This window comes from Trachypithecus francoisi, unplaced genomic scaffold (assembly GCF_009764315.1).
Source record: "Trachypithecus francoisi isolate TF-2019V2 unplaced genomic scaffold, Tfra_2.0 Lachesis_group2, whole genome shotgun sequence".
NCBI classification, from domain to species: domain Eukaryota; kingdom Metazoa; phylum Chordata; class Mammalia; order Primates; family Cercopithecidae; genus Trachypithecus; species Trachypithecus francoisi.
In genome coordinates, this window is record NW_022681465.1 from 147,687,739 (window position 1) to 147,705,492 (window position 17,754).

The 17,754-nt window shown below is 37.1% G+C and overlaps 1 protein-coding gene and 1 pseudogene across 3 annotated transcripts in view; both read right to left on the minus strand.

Annotated features, from left to right (window-relative positions):
- KCTD16 (potassium channel tetramerization domain containing 16) overlaps positions 1 to 17,754 on the minus strand; it is a 322,902-nt gene that overhangs the window by 41,992 nt on the left and 263,156 nt on the right. The gene's annotated exons all lie outside the window — the stretch shown is intronic.
- On the minus strand, positions 4,120 to 5,787 carry LOC117064651 (annotated as a pseudogene).

Below are 17,754 nucleotides of genomic sequence, written 5' to 3' on the forward strand. Positions count from 1 at the left end.
ACAACACCAGTATCTTTCTAGTAAAATTATTAGACTTTTTGGAGATGAAAGCATGTGTCTTATTAATGAAATAATATTAAATTATCATTAGACTTTCTGATAGTAAGACTTTATGACAAAAGAAAATGTAGAATCACATGTAGATATTAAAGGAAAGAAAGTAGAAGCTAAGGGCTTTGTATCTAGCAAAACTCACATGTATAAAAGGCACAAACTATTAACTATAAAATGTAAGGGCATCTTACTTAAATGACTAAAGAGGTGTTAAGAAAGTTATCAAAAATTACCAAAGTCATGTCAAAAAGACTCAGGATAAATACTTGAGGGAATGGATATCCATTTTCTATGATTTGATTATTGCTTATTGCATGCCTGTATCAAAGTATCTAATGTACCCCATAAATATATACACTTACTGTGTAAAAATAAAATAAAATAAAATAAAATAAGACAGCTATAGATCCTCAAAAAATAAAAAAGACTCAGAAGCCAAGTTGAAGAGACTCCCACTGGCCAAGGATAGAACAACTTGAGCTTCATAATGATAATAGTTATAATAGATTTAGGTCATCAAATATGTTTAAATCAATGAGTTCATTAGGATAATATTTAATGTAACTTGTCACATGTGGAGGATGACAGAAAAACACTTCATCATCTTGAAAATCAGTAAGTTAAGAAAAATATCAAGCTTTCACCTACCTTTCTTATATGAACTATACTATTAAGATAAACAATAGTAAAGGAAGAGAATCTTCTCTTTATGAAAGCAGAAAATGAAAAATACAGTAGACAGAATTTCTAGAATGATGAAGTAAGAATACCACCAGACTCTTTCTCCAGAAAAAAAAAAATGTATCTGGTGAAATTATTAAAAACAACTGTTAAGGTATTTAGAAATTATCATAATTGCATATACCAAATGGAAAACATTTATTCAAGAAAAATTTACGAACTTTTGGTAAGAACAGTGGACCTATGGCATTTAAGCCATGACCTACTCTATTACACGCCCCTCACCTTATAAGCTCCAAGTAATGGAAACTCTACCCCATTAGAGAAGGTTATAGTAACCTCACTTTCCAGATCCTAGTGTCAGGCTCCAGTTTCACTCAAGTAAGGGCAGCCTGCCTGTGTTTCTCATTTTCACTACTCCCTAGACACCTGTTGCAGAAGCTTGATTGTAGGCAAACATGGCCAACAGAATTTGAGCTCTCTTCTTTTGACAAGCTCTATCTTTATAAAGAAAGTTCTACTCAAACCATAGCAGGCTGAAAATATTGAGACCACAATTGTTTCATATCCAGCTTTCCCAGATGGTAGAGGTTCCTTGCCAAAAAGGAACAACAACAACAACAACAGAAAAACAAAACAAAACAAAACCCAGAGACTTCCACTTTTATCGCTAGTATCCCTAGTACATAGTATGGAGCAAAGGTGTCACTCAAATAGCAGGTCTCCATGCTTAACCACCTTAGCTGTGGTTCTATAAAGTCAAAGAGCCCCACAGCTCTACCTGAGGGAGCTGAACTTAAGTGAAACAGAGAGTGGAGAGTTTGATACCTAAGAGTGTTGTCAAAAACAATGGAGATCTTGGTGAAGAATGATTAAGAAGAGGCTGGTAACTCCAAAACAAGCAGAATTACAGAGCAATCAGAAAATAAGTCAAAATAATCAAAGGAAGGAAGGAAAGAAGGGAGGGAGGGAGGCAGGAGGGGAGGGAGGGAGGAAAGAAGGAAGGAAAAATTGGAAGGAGAGAGGGAAGGAGGGAAAGAAAGAGATAAATAGGAAGGCAGAAAGAAAGGTGGAAAGAAAGGCAGAAAAAAAGGTGGAAAGAAAGAAAGAAAGAAAATAGAAGAAAGAAAGAAAGAAAGAAGAAAGAAAGAAAGAAAGAGAAAGAAAGAAAGGAAGGAAGGAAGGAAGGAAGGAGAAGGAGAAGGAGAAGGAGAAGGAGAAGGAGAAGGGGAAGAAAGGAAAGGAAAGGAAAGGAAAAGAAAAGAAAAAAGAGAAGAGAAAAGAAAAGGAAAGAAAGAAAAAAAATGAGAGCCAAGAAGAGCCTTCCTGATATCACAGTCAACTCTGCTAGTCACAAGGCTGTGGCGTCTGGTAGTCACAAGGCTGTGGAATGTGCTAGGAAACATCCACTCAGAAGCAATCAGAGAAAAGACTTAGGACAGAATCAAAGCATGTCCAAAGCTTCACTCAGACACATCAACAGAAGCTGAAACCTTGCTAGCAAAAAGGGCTTAAACACTACTTCTGACAAAATACTGGAAGACTAATAAGCTACTTTGATCCAAGGGCAGCAACAAAAACAAATACTACTAGCAATGAAGAGGGGTATTTTGTAATGATCAATCCATCAGGAAATTTTAACAAATTTGAACATACAAATTTAAATTTAACAAAAGGTGTGCAAGTCTTATACACTAAAAACTACAAAGTATTGTTGAAAGAAATTAAAAATATTAATTTTTTTTTAAATGTTGAAATGTTCATGAATGGATGACAACACTTTTAAAATGATAGTATTCTACAAGTCAATCTACAGATTCAGTGCAGTCTCCAACAAAAATCTCAGATTTTTTTTCTTTTGCAGAAATTGACAAGATGATCTTAACATTTATATAGAAATGGAAGGGATACAAAATTGCTAAAAGAAATACAAGAAAACAAATTTGAACTCATACAACCTGATTTCAAAATTTACTACAAAGTTACTACTATAATCAAGACAATGTGGTACTACATAAGGATAGACATATAAATAAATAAAATATGACTGATAATTCAGAAGTAAAACCTTGTTATCTATAGTCACTGATTCTTAGTAAGAGTACCAAGATAACTCAATAAGAAAAGAATAGTATTTTCGACAGATTGTGCTGGAACTAGATATCCACACGCATAAGAATGAAGTTGGATTCTGACCTCATATCATAAACAAAAAGTAACTTAAAATAAATCACAGACCTAAATGTAAGAGCTAAAAATAACAACTCTTAGAAGAAAACAAAAGTCAATCCTTTTGTCCTTGGGTTAGCCAATGGTTTCGTAGATATGGCACTAAAAGCACAAGCAACAGAATAAGAAAATAGATACACTGCATCAAAATTAGCAACTTTGTGCTGCAAATGATATCACTGAGAAAATGAAAAAGAAAACCCATGGAACTTGAGAGAAAATATTCACATATCATACATCTGATAAGGGCTTTATATCCAGAATATATAAATAACTCACAATTCTATAAAAAACATAAATAACACAATTAAAAATGAATAGAGGATCTGAATAGATCCAAAGATCTACAGATAGTCAATAAACACGTCAAAAAATACTCAACATTATTTATCATTAGAGAAATGCAAATCAAAACCACAGTGAGATTTTTTTGTTTCAGTATTGCCCAGGCTGGTCTTGAAATCCTGGCCTCGAGGAATCCTCCTGCCTTGCCCTCGCAAAGTGCTGGAATTACCGGTGTGAGCTGCTGAACCATGCCACAGTGAACTATTACTTCACACCTACTAGAATGGCTAGGCTATCAAAAAGTCATGTAATAATAAATACTAATGAGGATGTGAAGAAATTGGAACTCTTAGGCACTGGAGGTGAAATGTAAAGTGGTGCTGGCAATTTGGAAAACAGTTTTTCAGCTCATCAAAAAGTTAAACATAGAGTTACCATATGACACAGCAATTCCACTTCTATTTTCTGCAGAAAATACAGAGAACAATGGCACATAGTGAATTGTACCATGCATTTGCAATTAGCCACATCCAAACTGTGAGAAACTCCATAGTTCAAACAGCCTGTGTTTTCAACAGATACATTTTAAGACAAAATGATGAGGGATAAGTATAAAACTGTCAAGGAAATGTTTAGTATAAAAGTTGGTGTGCTGGACAAAGGGATTGTGTTTGAAATGTGGTACACAGAAGGGGCTTCCAGAATGTCTAACTGAGTTCTGTTTCCTGACCTGGTCATGGTTAGGTTACAAGATGTTTGCCTTAGAATAATTCATTAAGTAATGCATTTTGCTTTGTGACATTTTCTGTGTCTGCTGTTGGTGGGCTTTTTAAAATATGTTTTTGTTTTTTGTTTGTTTTTTTTTTTTTAGATTACGAAAACTTTCTATTTAATCAAGGCTTTTAACATGAACAGATTTCTTGAATAATATGGAAAGTTTCCAATATATTGAAACATAAATCCGTAAGTCACCTGCATACAACACCCGGCAGGAAAAAACAAAAACAGCAAGTTTACACGATCCCCGTAATAGCCATGATCTTAATCTCAGATGCTTCCTCCATCTACCAAGTGTGTTCTGGATACAGAGCACAACGTGGCTTCTGGGGTCACACTCAGCTGTGGCTGTGGTCCACAGATCACTCATCTGTCTGGATTGTGGTGGTGGCGGCTCTACTCAAGAAGCAAAACAGTTACCAGCACATTCAAAAAACGTGTTGAACATCTTTTAAATATCAAAGTGAGAAACTAGAAGGCAACATAATAATGTTATCAGAAAGACATTAGGAAGCAAGGACAGCTGTGTAAAGCTCGAGGCTGGAAAGTGGCTCGCCGACTTCATTTATTTGACTTCTTGGGTACTGGGCACTGGAATAGTAAGATGTGAGATTCTGGTTCATGGATCATATAATGGACTCATCCCTGACTCTGCTAAATGCCAGGATTCAGACATCAAGTGGGTTTTAGGGACCGGCTTGGCTATGTCCTTGGGCAACATGGCATGCCAATACTCAATCCCCTCATCATAGTATTTCTTCAAATAGTAAATTTATTTGTGCGATGTGATCACTGCTTCTGCAAGCTTTCAGCCCCACACCACCAACATCCAAGCAACTCCCAGCAGCACCAAATATTTTTAAATGAATTAAATAAATAATTACTCTGGAAGTAATGTGGAGAAGAGATTTTGAATTTCAGCAAGATAAGATTAGAGCCAGAAAAAAAAAAAAAGAAATTAGAACCAGAAAGGAACATGTGCAAGACACAAAGGAAGTTAGGAATATATATGAAACTGCCTAAGAGGCAAATTAATAGAATTTGGTGACTACCCGAATGAGTTGAGTGAGGAAGAGGTAGAAGATGGTGACTTACAGGATTTTTGGCTCAGATCAACATGAGTTGAAAAACACAGGATAAGTACATCCTTTCTCTCACCCCTGACAACCTTTGACTATTGATTTTCCCTGTCCAGTAGTCATTCTTTCTTGTTCTGGTAATAGAAAACATACTTTCCTTAGCAACCCACTCTCAGTCCATAGTCTTCAAGTGGCTGTCTCCACCTGTGCTCTAAGGAGAGCTGGAAAGGCCAGTGACTCAGCCTATGTTTTCAACAGATACAGAGCATCCTGCACCCACCACAGTGATTGATGCAGGTATTGAACATGATCCAAGCTAGGTTTGTTGGAACTGAGTGGATGGGCCCATCTCCTCTCAAAGCTCTAGGTTTATTACTGTGGCTACTATGAAATAGGAACTTGTCTAGGAGTGATACCCACACAGCAGAAAACAGAGCGGAGACAGATGCACAGAGTCCACACATATGCTCATACAGAGTGTTAATGACATTGATATAGTTTCTGGATTCAGGCAAGCCTGAAGACAGTCTATTCCTGTGCTTTTCAGCTATGTGAGTCATTATATTCCAATTTTTCCTTTAAAAGCAGATCGAATAAGATTTCTGTCAATTAAAAATGAAAATATCTTGACTAATGCAGGATCAAGGAACATTGTACTGTTTCCAGACTTACTCACATACATAGTCTAGTGCTGGCTAATAGAAATATAATGTGAGCCACACATCTAATTTTAAGTTTTCTAGTAGCTACGTTAAAAAAGTAAAAATAAGTGCATAAAATTATTTTTACTAATATATTGTATTTAACCTAATATACATAAAATCATTTCACACGTAATCAATATTTTAAAAAATTATTACTTTACGTTTCTTTTGTAATGTAAAGTACATTTCTAAGTCTTTGAAATCTACTGAACAGTTTAAACTTGAACCATCTCAATTTAGAATAGCTGCATTTCAAGCATCCAGTAGCCATATGCGGCTATTGTAATGAGCAGCAAAGATCTAAGCCATTCCCTACCTTTTCCCAGCAAAGTCTGCCTTCTCTTGAGTCCTACTGATAGTATCCCAGAATTGACAAGTATGTTAAAAGTCGTGTGGTCCACCTTCTCATTTTATAGGTAAATAAAATAATAATGATCTATCCTAATGAAAGTAAGTTAGTTTCAGAGCTGGAATTCATATAAAAAAATAGGAAAAACAATGGCTAGATATTGAATAGTTACTACCTATAAATGTTGATATTGGTTTGTTTGTTAGGTTTTGTGTTTGTTTTGTGTTTGGCTATTCAGTATTAACTCCTTCCTATCTGGGGAAATTAATAATATTAAGAGATAATATCTAGTGAGTATATATCAGATACTATTTTGAGAACTTGACAAATATTGACTCATTCAATCCTCAGAGTGACCCTAATAAGGTAAGTATCTTAATCCTTATTTATCTGTGAAGAACAAATGAATTAAGACATGGGACTGGGATTTGAACCTAGGGCTTTTGGATCCTGAATCCACACTATTAACCCATCCATTACTCTTGCTCTGTGGTCTTGCTGAAGCCAGTAACATGTTTCCCACTGTAGAGGCCAAATGAGGCATTTACTCCTTCTCCCTGTTCTCTGGTAGCTTGGATACTTAACTCAGGCTTGGTGAGTTGATTACTCCCAGAAATTCACACCTGAGGGAGATGCTGCAAATACAAAAGATATATGAGAATTTATTCATCATGGAGGACAGCAGACGGGACACCTGAGTCAGATAATACCTGTGGCCTAGCCTCTTGAGGACCTGAATTCCTGCCTGTCTTCCAAAACTGAATCTACAGTTTCCTGGTTTTCTGTGAAGTCCTGATGTCCTTTCAATAATGTTCTTTTTGCTTAAAACTTCCAGAGTCCATTTTCATTATCAACAGCCAAGAATGTTGATTGATACCAGTAGTACATATTATTATAGTCATTTTACACAAAAAGAAACTTAATCCTTAAAAAGTGAAACACTTTTGCTTCGGCTGGGCGTGGTAGCTCACACCTATAATCCCAGCACTGTGGGAGGCCGAGGTGGGAGGATCACTAGGTCAGGAGTTCAAGACCAACCTGACCAACATGGTGAAACCCTGTCTCTACTAAAAATACAAAAATTAGATGGGCATGGTGGCGTGCTCCTGTAATCCCAGCTACTCAGGGGTCTGAGGCAGAAGAATTGCTTGAACCCGGGAGGTGGAGGTTGCAGTGAGCCAAGATAGCGCCATTGCACCCCAGCCTGGGTGACAAGAGTGAGACTCTGCCTCAAAAAAAAAAAAAAGTTAAACACTTTTCCCAATATATTTTCTAGGAAGTAGTTGGCAAAACTGGAATGTGGACACAGGCCTAGTAGGTAGTCTCCGACTACCTGCTATTCTGGACTAGAATCTAGGTCTCCTGACCCCAGAATCTTTTTTCTTTCCATGATGCCAATCCTCCAAGCCATGAACAATAGCCTTACAAAATGAGGTCAAAGGGTTAAAATAAAGTGAATAGTGTTTTACATGGTCCCTAAAAATTAAATCCTAAGGAGAACATGCTTAACACTGTTACAGAGCCATGAAAGAGGTATTTAGGGCACCAGATCATACTAATCATAACAAGTAGTTAGAAGTCAATCCCATCTGCCACTATGCCAGGTCTGCCTGCTCGAAAGTGTAAACATTTATTAAGTCCCACAGGATTTAGCTTTAGCCCAACAGAGAGGAAGAAAAGAATTGAGACTTGGACAGCTTCCACCCTGTAGTCACATCTGCACAACAGGTCACCTAGTTAAAACTAAAGTGGTTCCCACAGGGAGCTAGAAAGAGTGGCTCTATAAATATGCTCCTACAAGTACAGCTGTTCTTTGCCCCTTTGGTGTGTGGATGGCTGAAAGCAGTGTAACAGAAAATGCTGGAGAGATGGACTCTAGGCCAGTAAAATAGCAGAGAAATGCTGAAGTACTGAATGTAGAACAGAGGAGACAACATAACAGTTACAGAATTCTTGGAGAATGGCATCAGAATAAAACTATACACACACACAGGCACACAGACACACAGTAAAGCACACACACACAGTGAAGGAGCACACACAAAAACAACCACCACCACAAAACAAAATCACCTCTGCCAAGGATGGCAAAAGCACAAAGAGAAGGAAATTATCTGATGCTATTAGAAGCAGTATAAATAACCCCAACTTCTTTGAAAGACAATTGGTAATATTTATCAACATTTTAAATATATGGGTCCTTTGTCCTAGCAATCCCATTTCCAGTAATATAGAATAGTATATGTGAAAGAATATTTGTTGCAGAATTTTGTTTGTAATATCTAATAATGGCAATAAAGACAATATTCCTTAAAAGGAGACTGATACTTATAGTATCAGTTGTACTATACTTATACTGATACTTACAGTATGTTCACATTTTGAAATATAAAACATACTTTAAGAGAATGAGGTAGTTCTGTATTCAAAAATGTGAAGTGATATTCATGATAAACTGGTGTGGGGAAAACCGAGTGGCTGAATAATATGGTAGATAGATTAAACCAACAGATACACAGTGATCTGGAAAGACATTGCTATCAGAAGCTTATTTAGATCTCACAGCAAATCTATGGGTGATACTACTGCTATCTTTGATTTATAGATAAACAAATGAAGCAATTTAAAGAAAGGTAAAACACCTTAGCTAAAGTCATAGCTATTCAATAAAATGGAGTGGGTAAGGGGATTATCAGGGCTTTTAAAATATAATCCACTTTGTTTTATATTTTTCTTGAATGAACTGTAACTTTTTATGAAGCTAAAAAGGATCACAAAAACTTTTTAAAGACACCAATAAAAACCATGGGCCCATGGGTTATTTACATTGCCCTATGGCCACTTCCCCTTCAAAACTTCACAGCACATCTTCTAGCTCCCTTCCTCATATGCCTCCCTCTTCCACTTTGAAGCGACATAAAGAACTCAGCTCCTCTTACTTCCACAGAGAGATATTTCCACCATCTAGCAGCCTTCATCATTAGGAAATAAGCATTCATATTAAGACGAGTGGTTCCTTGGCTCCGTTGTCTCCCACAATGTCACAGTTGTATTTGTGCTACAGGAAAGAAAAGTGTTTCAGATGACCTATTCAGCGATAATAACCACCTCTATGATCCAGCTGTATTATGACATATTTTAGATACTGATTAGGCCAATATTCTAATCACTTAACCAGAATGAAGGAGTAGGCTTTGGATGATTGTTTTAAAACATCATTAGGTTTGTCCAGTTACAATCAATTCCTTTGTATCATACCAAAAGTGTATAATGTATAACATTACATGAAAACTGATTGAAAAACATGGTAAGCATTAATAAATGAGATGAAGTACAGAAGCAATGGAGCCTAATTTTCCCTCCCTCTGGCCTTTTAAAATGATTGCTGGAATCTACATGGGCAGTAGTATCCCATGAATTACACACCCCTCCCTTATTCAGGATCCTCATACTGAATATTATGATGTCTATGAATATTATTATGTCCCTCTGTGAAATATAATTAATTTAGCTATTAATTCAGCAACTAAAAGCATGTGACTACCTCTAATATCTAGTAAAGATAAATCATTTCCTAGCTTGGGAGTAGACTTCCAATTCTAAAATAAGAGACAAAAACCACCCAGAAAGGTAAAGTTTCCTACATGGTCTGCTCAGTCTTTAAGGTTAATTATGCCGGAACAGTAAACATTTAACAACCCTAGAGATAAGCTGACTGTAACAGGTGAGTAATCTCCCAGCTCAGACTGGCTCAGTGGATCGTTTTGTTTCATTGAAGAAAGCAATTAGCTTTCAGTGTGCTGGGAAGTGGGAAACAATTTCACAGATTAGTAGAGCTGAGGGCTCTGTCTGCTGGTGAAGTTGATGTGTGGCAAGAACCACTTCTCAAGATCTTTCTGGGCCAGCATAGTCAGTGACTGATAATATAATACACAGGGGCAGCTGCCTCACAGAATGAATTATCGGAAAACCCTGACGGCAGTGACTATAACAATAACAAAATGATGTATACCACCACGTTGTTTTTCACAAGCAAAAGAGTATGATGTAGTATTTAAAGCAGAAAAACAAGGCTTTAAGGACTTCAAACATCATCATTATTGTGGACACATTAACTCTATCAGCTATGTAAGAAGGAACAAGAAGATATAGGTAAAGCTGAAGTAGGAGGACCTTATCACAGTCTACTTGGGAAGCCAGTGAAGGTGAATGTGACATCACATGCTGGTTTTCTATTTATGTTTAAACTTCAAATAGATGATAATGCCAGAGGTCAAAAACAAGTGGTTGAGAAACTTCATTTGGCCTGCATACATGTTTTGTTTGGTAAGCATTTTGCCTAAATTTTTAAAAATTCGTCATTTTAAAAAAATCAGATGTTATACAAAAATCTAGAATTACAATTTTTCTTGAAAAAATCAGAAAATCCAGTGCTTCTGAACTGCCATGGATTCATGTAGCAGTTATCTTAAGGGGAGTAACGGCTGGGCCTTTAAGTCCCATTCACTACAGTCTGTGCCACTCCATATCGCCTCATGACACCAGGGATGACCATCAGTTGCAGTTTATCACTGCACTAGAACAGTTATTTTCTAATAACAGAGAAAGAATTCTCTGTTCTCAGGTCCCTATCCAAAGCTAGAAAACAGAAGTGTGTTCAAAAAAGCCAAGTAATTTATTTATATATATTTTTACTCCTGACCTACACTTACTAGTCTGGCTTCTGTAGGTATTTCAGTTTGTGATGCCTACTGTGACAGGTAAGAAGATAGAAGAGTAGGCTTTCAAAGTCCCACAGACTTAGGTACAGACTCGGTTCTGCCACTTCATATTGTTTGGTATTGAATAAATCATTTAATCTCTCCACTAATCTGTTATCCCATGAGTAAAATGGAAATAATTATGGCAATGATGTCTACCTCCTATGTCAACTGTGAAGATTAAATATATGTGTATTAAAAATTAAAAATGTTTATTAAAAGATTAAAAATATGTGTGTGTCTATGCATACATATACACATATATAGGTAGCTGGTACATAAAACAAACATAAAAAGCTGTAATAAAAAATAATGTCTAGGGCAATTCAAGAAAATTTGGGATCCACAGAAGAAATAATAAAATTACATTAGCAGAGGAAACCAATTTGTTTGGGTAAACTGAATAGTTTTATCAGTCCTCTGTTTTCCCCTGATATACACACACACACACACATTTAGTGTTGTTATACTTTTGTCTTTGCCACTGGAATACGAATCTGATCCAACATAAGCCATTCTGTCGTGCCCAGGTGTACCACTGCCATGTTATGGTCACTGATATATAAAGAGTTTTTCAAAGATATCATTTCAACAAGTCCTGATAACATATGTGTGCTCGAAAAAGTTTATTAAAAATTTTACAGTCCTTTGACAAAATTCAACAGCCCTTCATGCTAAAAACTCTCAATACATTAGGTATTGATGGGATGTATCTCAAAATAATAAAAGCTATTTATGACAAACCCACAGCCAATAGCATACTGAATGGGCAAAAACTGGAAGCATTCCCTTTGAAAACTGGCACAAGACAGGGATGCCCTCTCCCACCTCTCCTATTCAACACAGTGTTGGAAGTTCTGGCCAGGGCAATCAGGCAGGAGAAAGAAAGAGTATTCGATTAGGAAAAGAGGAAGCCAAATTGTCCTGTTTGCAGATGACAAGATTGTATGTTTAGAAAACCCCATTGTCTCAGCCCAAAATCTCCTTAAGCTAATAAGCAACTTCAGCAAAGTCTAGGATACAAAATCAATGTGCAAAAATCACAAGCATTCTTATATACCAATAACAGACAAACAGCCAAATCATGAGTGAACTCCCATTCACAACTGCTTCAAACAGAATAAAATACCTAGGAATCCAACTTACAAGGGATGTGAAGGGCATCTTCAAGGAGAACTACAAACCACTGCTCAATGAAATAGAAGAGGACAGTGACAAATGGAAGAACATTCCATGCTCATGGATAGGAAGAATCAATAATGTGAAAATGGCCATACTGCCCAAGGTAATTTATAGATTCAATACCATCCCATCAAGCTACCAATGACTTTCTTCACAGAATTGGAAAAAACTACTTTAAACTTCATATGGAACCAAAAAAGAGCCCGCATTGCCAAGACAATCCTAAGACAAAAGAACAAAGCTGGAGACATCATGCTACCTGACTTCAAACTATACTACAAGGCTACAGTAACCAAAACAGCATGGTACTGGTACCAAAACAGAGATACAGACCAATGGAACAGAACAGAGCCCTCAGAAATAATACCACACATCTACAACCATCTGATCTTTGACAAACCTGACAAAAACAAGAAATGGGGAAAGAATTCCCTATTTAATAAATGGTGCTGGGAAAACTGGCTAGCCATATGTTGAAAGCTAAAACTGGATCCCTTCCTTACACCTTATGCAAAAATTAACTCAAGATGGATTAAAGACTTAAATGTTAGACCTAAAACCATAAAAACCCTAGAAGAAAACCTAGGCAATACCATTCAAGATATAAGCAAGGGCAAAGACTTCATGTCTAAAACACCAAAAGCAACAGCAACAAAAGCCAAAATTGACAATGGGATCTGATTAAACTAAAGAGCTTCTGCACAGCAAAAGAAACTACCATCAGAATGAACAGGCAACCTGCAGAATGGGAGAACATTTTTGCAATCTACTCATCTGACAAAGGGTTAATATCCAGAATCTACAAAGAACTCAGACAAACAAGAAAGAAAACAAACAACCCCATCAAAAAGTGGGTAAAGGATATGAACAGACACTTCTCAAAAGAAGACATTTCTGCAGCCAACAGACACATGAAAAAATGCTTATCATCACTGGCCATCAGAGAAATGCAAATCAAAACCACAATGAGACACCATCTCACACCAGTCAGAATGGTTATCATTAAGAAGTCAGGAAACAACAGGTGCTGGAGAGGATGTGGAGAAATAGGAACACTTTTACACTGTTGGTGGGACTGTAAACTAGTTCAACTATTGTGGAAGATAGTGTGGTGATTCCTCAAGGGTCTAGAAATAGAAATACCATTTGACCCAGCCATCCCATTACTGGGTATATACCCAAAGGATTATAAATCATGCTGCTATAAAGACACATGCACACCTATGTTTATTGCGGCACTATTCACAATAGCAAAGACTTGGAACCAACTCAAATGTCCATCAGTGACAGACTGGATTAAGAAAATGTGGCACATATACACCATGGAATACTATGCAGCCATAAAAAGAATGAGTTCGTGTCCTTTAGGGACATGGATGAAGCTGTAAACCATCATTCTCAGGAAACTATCGCAAGGACAAAAAACCAAACACCGCATGTTCTCACTCATAGGTGGGAATTGAACAATGAGAACACTAGGACACAGGAAGGGGAATATCACACACTGGGGCCTGTCGTGGGGTGGGGGTAGCGGGGAGGGATAGCATTAGGAGATATACCTAATGTAAATGACAAGTTAATGGGTGAGCACACCAACATGGCACATGTATACATATGTAACAAACCTGCACGTTGTGCACATGTACCCTAGAACTTAAAGTATAATTAAAAAAAAATAAAATAATAAAAAAATAAAAAATAAAATAAAACTGACTATGATGATGGCTGCACAGTTATGTGAATATGCTAAAAGTCATTGAATTTCTTTTGGTATACACATTTTATGTATATTCTATGACATGTGAATTATGTCTCAATAAAACTATTTTTAGGTTCTGAAAAAAAATAAATAAAAATGTTACAAAAGACAATTTCCAGTTCTACTGGCTACTAGCTAGATGACATTGAGAAATTTACTTCTCTGAATCTGTTTCTTCATCTGTAAAATGGGCATAATAATTGTTTCTTAAAGGGTTGTAGTCAGGCTTACTTGGCACAACGTCTGCAAGTACTTATTAATGTTCCTAGCAAATAAAGGAGCTAAACACTGGTAATCCCATTTACCTTCCTTCTAGTGATTAATTTGAAGAGTATCCTACTCAGCTTAAAAAGGAAAAAAGATAATAATGGTTTCTTTCTTTTTTTTCTTTTTTTGAGACGGAGTCTCTTTCTGTCCCCCTGGCTGGAGTGCAGTGGCGCGATCTCGGCTCACTGCAAGCTCCGCCTCCCGGGTTCACGCCATTCTCCTGCCTCAGCCTCCCGAGTAGCTGGGACTACAGGCGCCTGCCACAGCGCCCGGCTAATTTTTTTGTATTTTTAGTAGAGACGGGGTTTCACCGTGTTAGCCAGGATGGTCTCGATCTCCTGACCTTGTGATCCGCCCGCCTTGGCCTCCCAAAGTGCTGGGATTACAAGTATGAGCCACCGCGCCCGGCCTGGTTTCATTTTTAAATGAAAATCAGAGTAAGTCAAACCCCAATGAAATGGCATGAAGAGGACCTAAATGTACATATTGCCAAACAGCATCTGTTTGCAAGGTGCATTAGAATAGTGGAAAAAGAAGAAAGTACCACATCATCTACTTCATTTTTATTGAATTATAGAGTATGCATAGCTCTTTTCATTGTATTAGAAAATGAGTGCTTAAAATGATTTACATATTGAAAAAACATCATAGAGGAAATTTAGTTGTGATTCCTAAGACACACGGTTTGGTGTTAACATTTTCCATTACTTTTTATATTATGGTATGCAATACTCTTCAAAATGTTTATAAGCCCAGGCAATTTTTCCACGATTCACTAATGTACAAATAATTCAAGTTATTGAGTGCATGTATTTTCTATTTTGTTCATAGTATTGTGTTGGAATAAAAACAAGTAAAATATGATCTTTGTCTCCCACTGCCAACCCTCTAGTGCAATATTTCTTAAACTATGCTGCTGGAACCACCTGCATCAGAATCACTAGAAGAAGTCTTTAATAATGCAGAGTTCTTGGCTTCTCTCACAGACTCAGGGATCAAAAATTTTGTGATGTGGACCTGGCAATCTGCATTTAAACACACTCCAGGCAATTTGTATGCACTCTAAGATTTAAGGGCCACTCATCTATTAAGATCAACTGAGTTAAAGAGCTAAACTTGATTCCATTAGAAAGCTATGCACTAGTGAATTATTTGACTACATACTAGAATATGAAAAGCATTACAGCTGTCATGACTTTGAGTCAGTCATTCAAGTACCTCATTGCATTTGTGAAGAAGCTAAAGCAAGTCTCTTCATCTTGCTCAAGTTACTATTTAACACAATTATTATCATACTGTAGTAAAACATACAATCAGTTATTTAAAAAAGAAAAACAATTCCTGATTTTCTTTTACTGAATGGGCTAAACATGTTAAATGGATATGCAGGTAGGCTATTACCTGCTAGTTAGTTTTGACAGAGGCAACTTCATTTAAATATGCAATGAGTTTTTTTCCCTAATTTCTCAATTTATAATTGGCCGTATTTTAGCACCCTAATAAAGTACCATTGCATTTAATCTCAAGGTTCCTTAATTTGGAATTGATGATCATGGAGAGCTTTCTTGGGGCTACACGTTTGGTCTTCAGGAGGACTGTGGGACCCCTGAAACTGTATGCAAAATATGGAATATTTATGTTATTTAGTATAAGGGTCTGTGGCTATTATTAGATTCTCAAGGAGGCCTATGCCTTAAAAATAGTTGCACAGCACTATAAAATGAAAGACTAGGACAGCACTGTGCAGAAAACTCATTCCAGGGATGTTGCCAGTGAAAACTGAGAGACATTCTGTTTGGTTGGAGAGATGGGAGGCTGGATCAGTATCCTCACACTCTTTCCCAGGGGGATAAAAAATGCCTCATCTGTCACATGGAAAAATCCTGGAAAACCAATTCCCACTAAAGCACTAAGACAGATGATGGCTTAACATATTACCTGTCTCATTGCTTGAAGTCTTTCCCACTGAATCCAGATACAACCTTTCTCACTGCTAACTGATCAGAATTGGCACATGTGGCAAAACAATTTGCCATTCCTAATTTAACTCAATCTCTCTCATTTTAGCAATGAGGAATTTGAGGTCCAGAGAGGTGAATTGACTTGCCTGAGGCCACATAGCAAGTTGGTGGCAAACAATTTGCCATTCCTAATTTAATTCAATCTCTCTCATTTTAGCAATGAGGAATTTGAGGTCCAGAGAGGTGAATTGACTTGCCTGAGGCCACATAGCAAGTTGGTGTCAGAGCCTGGCCCAGAGGCCAACACTTTTGACTCCTACTAAAATGCATCTGCCACAGGCAAAGTCACAAGCACAGAGAACTCATCTTCCCTCACACCACCTGAACTTTACTCACTCCTTTCCTTATCATTCTATCCTCCTGTTCTCTGCCATCTTGATTTGACAGCAATTCCCTTTTCAAATTTCTCATATTTTTTATTTTTAAAAAATAATGGATTTTGTCTGCATAATATAAAACAAAACTCATTAGTTAGTGGAAGATAAGTATGCTTGCCAAGTTAAAAGGGAAAATGAGGTCTCTGATGTCGATTTGCTTGGTTAAGAAAAAAAATGACCACACAAGGGCTTACACAGGTACAATGCCCCTGAATATATCATATAGATTCAGCTAGCTTGCACATTCATATTGTACCACCTGTTCTTTTCCCATGACTATAATTCCAGTCATCTTGTAGGCTCAGACATTTGTTATTCTATAAAAGGCTAGGCCTATCTGCTCTCTGCTCAGCCCATTTTCTTCTTTTTCCTTTTCTACTTCTCCTCCTTTCCTTCTTTTCAATTTTTTTTCACCTTTTACTTTGGTCTTTAGATATAAAGGTATTTATGAACATGTCTGAGTTCCCTGACAGGATGTAAGTTCCTTGAGGGTACTGTACATCCCTGTCTGCCTTGTTCACCTTTGTATTCCTTATTTTAGTTCAGTTGTTGCTCAGGGAGAGTTCACCCAGTATCACTCCTCACTCATAATACCAACTTTTCTAGTAATAGTTTCTTTTCTTGAGGAACAGCTTCTTTCTGACTCTAAACATTTGGCCCTCATGGTAATGGTCAATCATGGTAGTGCATCCCTAGCCAAGAATGGGTGTATGACTCAGACCTTGGCAATCATAGCCTACCATTTCCCTGTGCTGCATGATTGGTTAAAGGGAGGTATGTGATCTGGTCCAGAGTTCTTCCCAAGATACATTAAATTGAGGTCTCAGAGAAAATTCTACATCTTGGGTCACTCAAATAAAATGGTGTTAGTTCAGTACCTGAACTACCTGAGGTCATGTTCTCTGCTGCTCAGGGAAGTACTTCCTGTAGCTAGAGAAAACTAATGCAACTTACAGAGGAAAAAGCAGCCATAGGGAACTCAACTGCCTTGTTTATTCTGCAAGTCATGCCGGTATCCACCCAATCTTTTGCTTAAGCTTGCCTAAGATGGATTTTTGACACTTCCAACTGAAAAATACTGACAAATACATTCATAATGCTTTGTCCCAAATCAGTGCTTGATGAAGATTTACTGAGGGACTTTTCTTCAAAATCTATCTATTCCACTTTTCTCATCTCCGTTTCCTTAGATTTCACCTTCCTGCCTGCCCAACCCCTGTCTTCTTTATT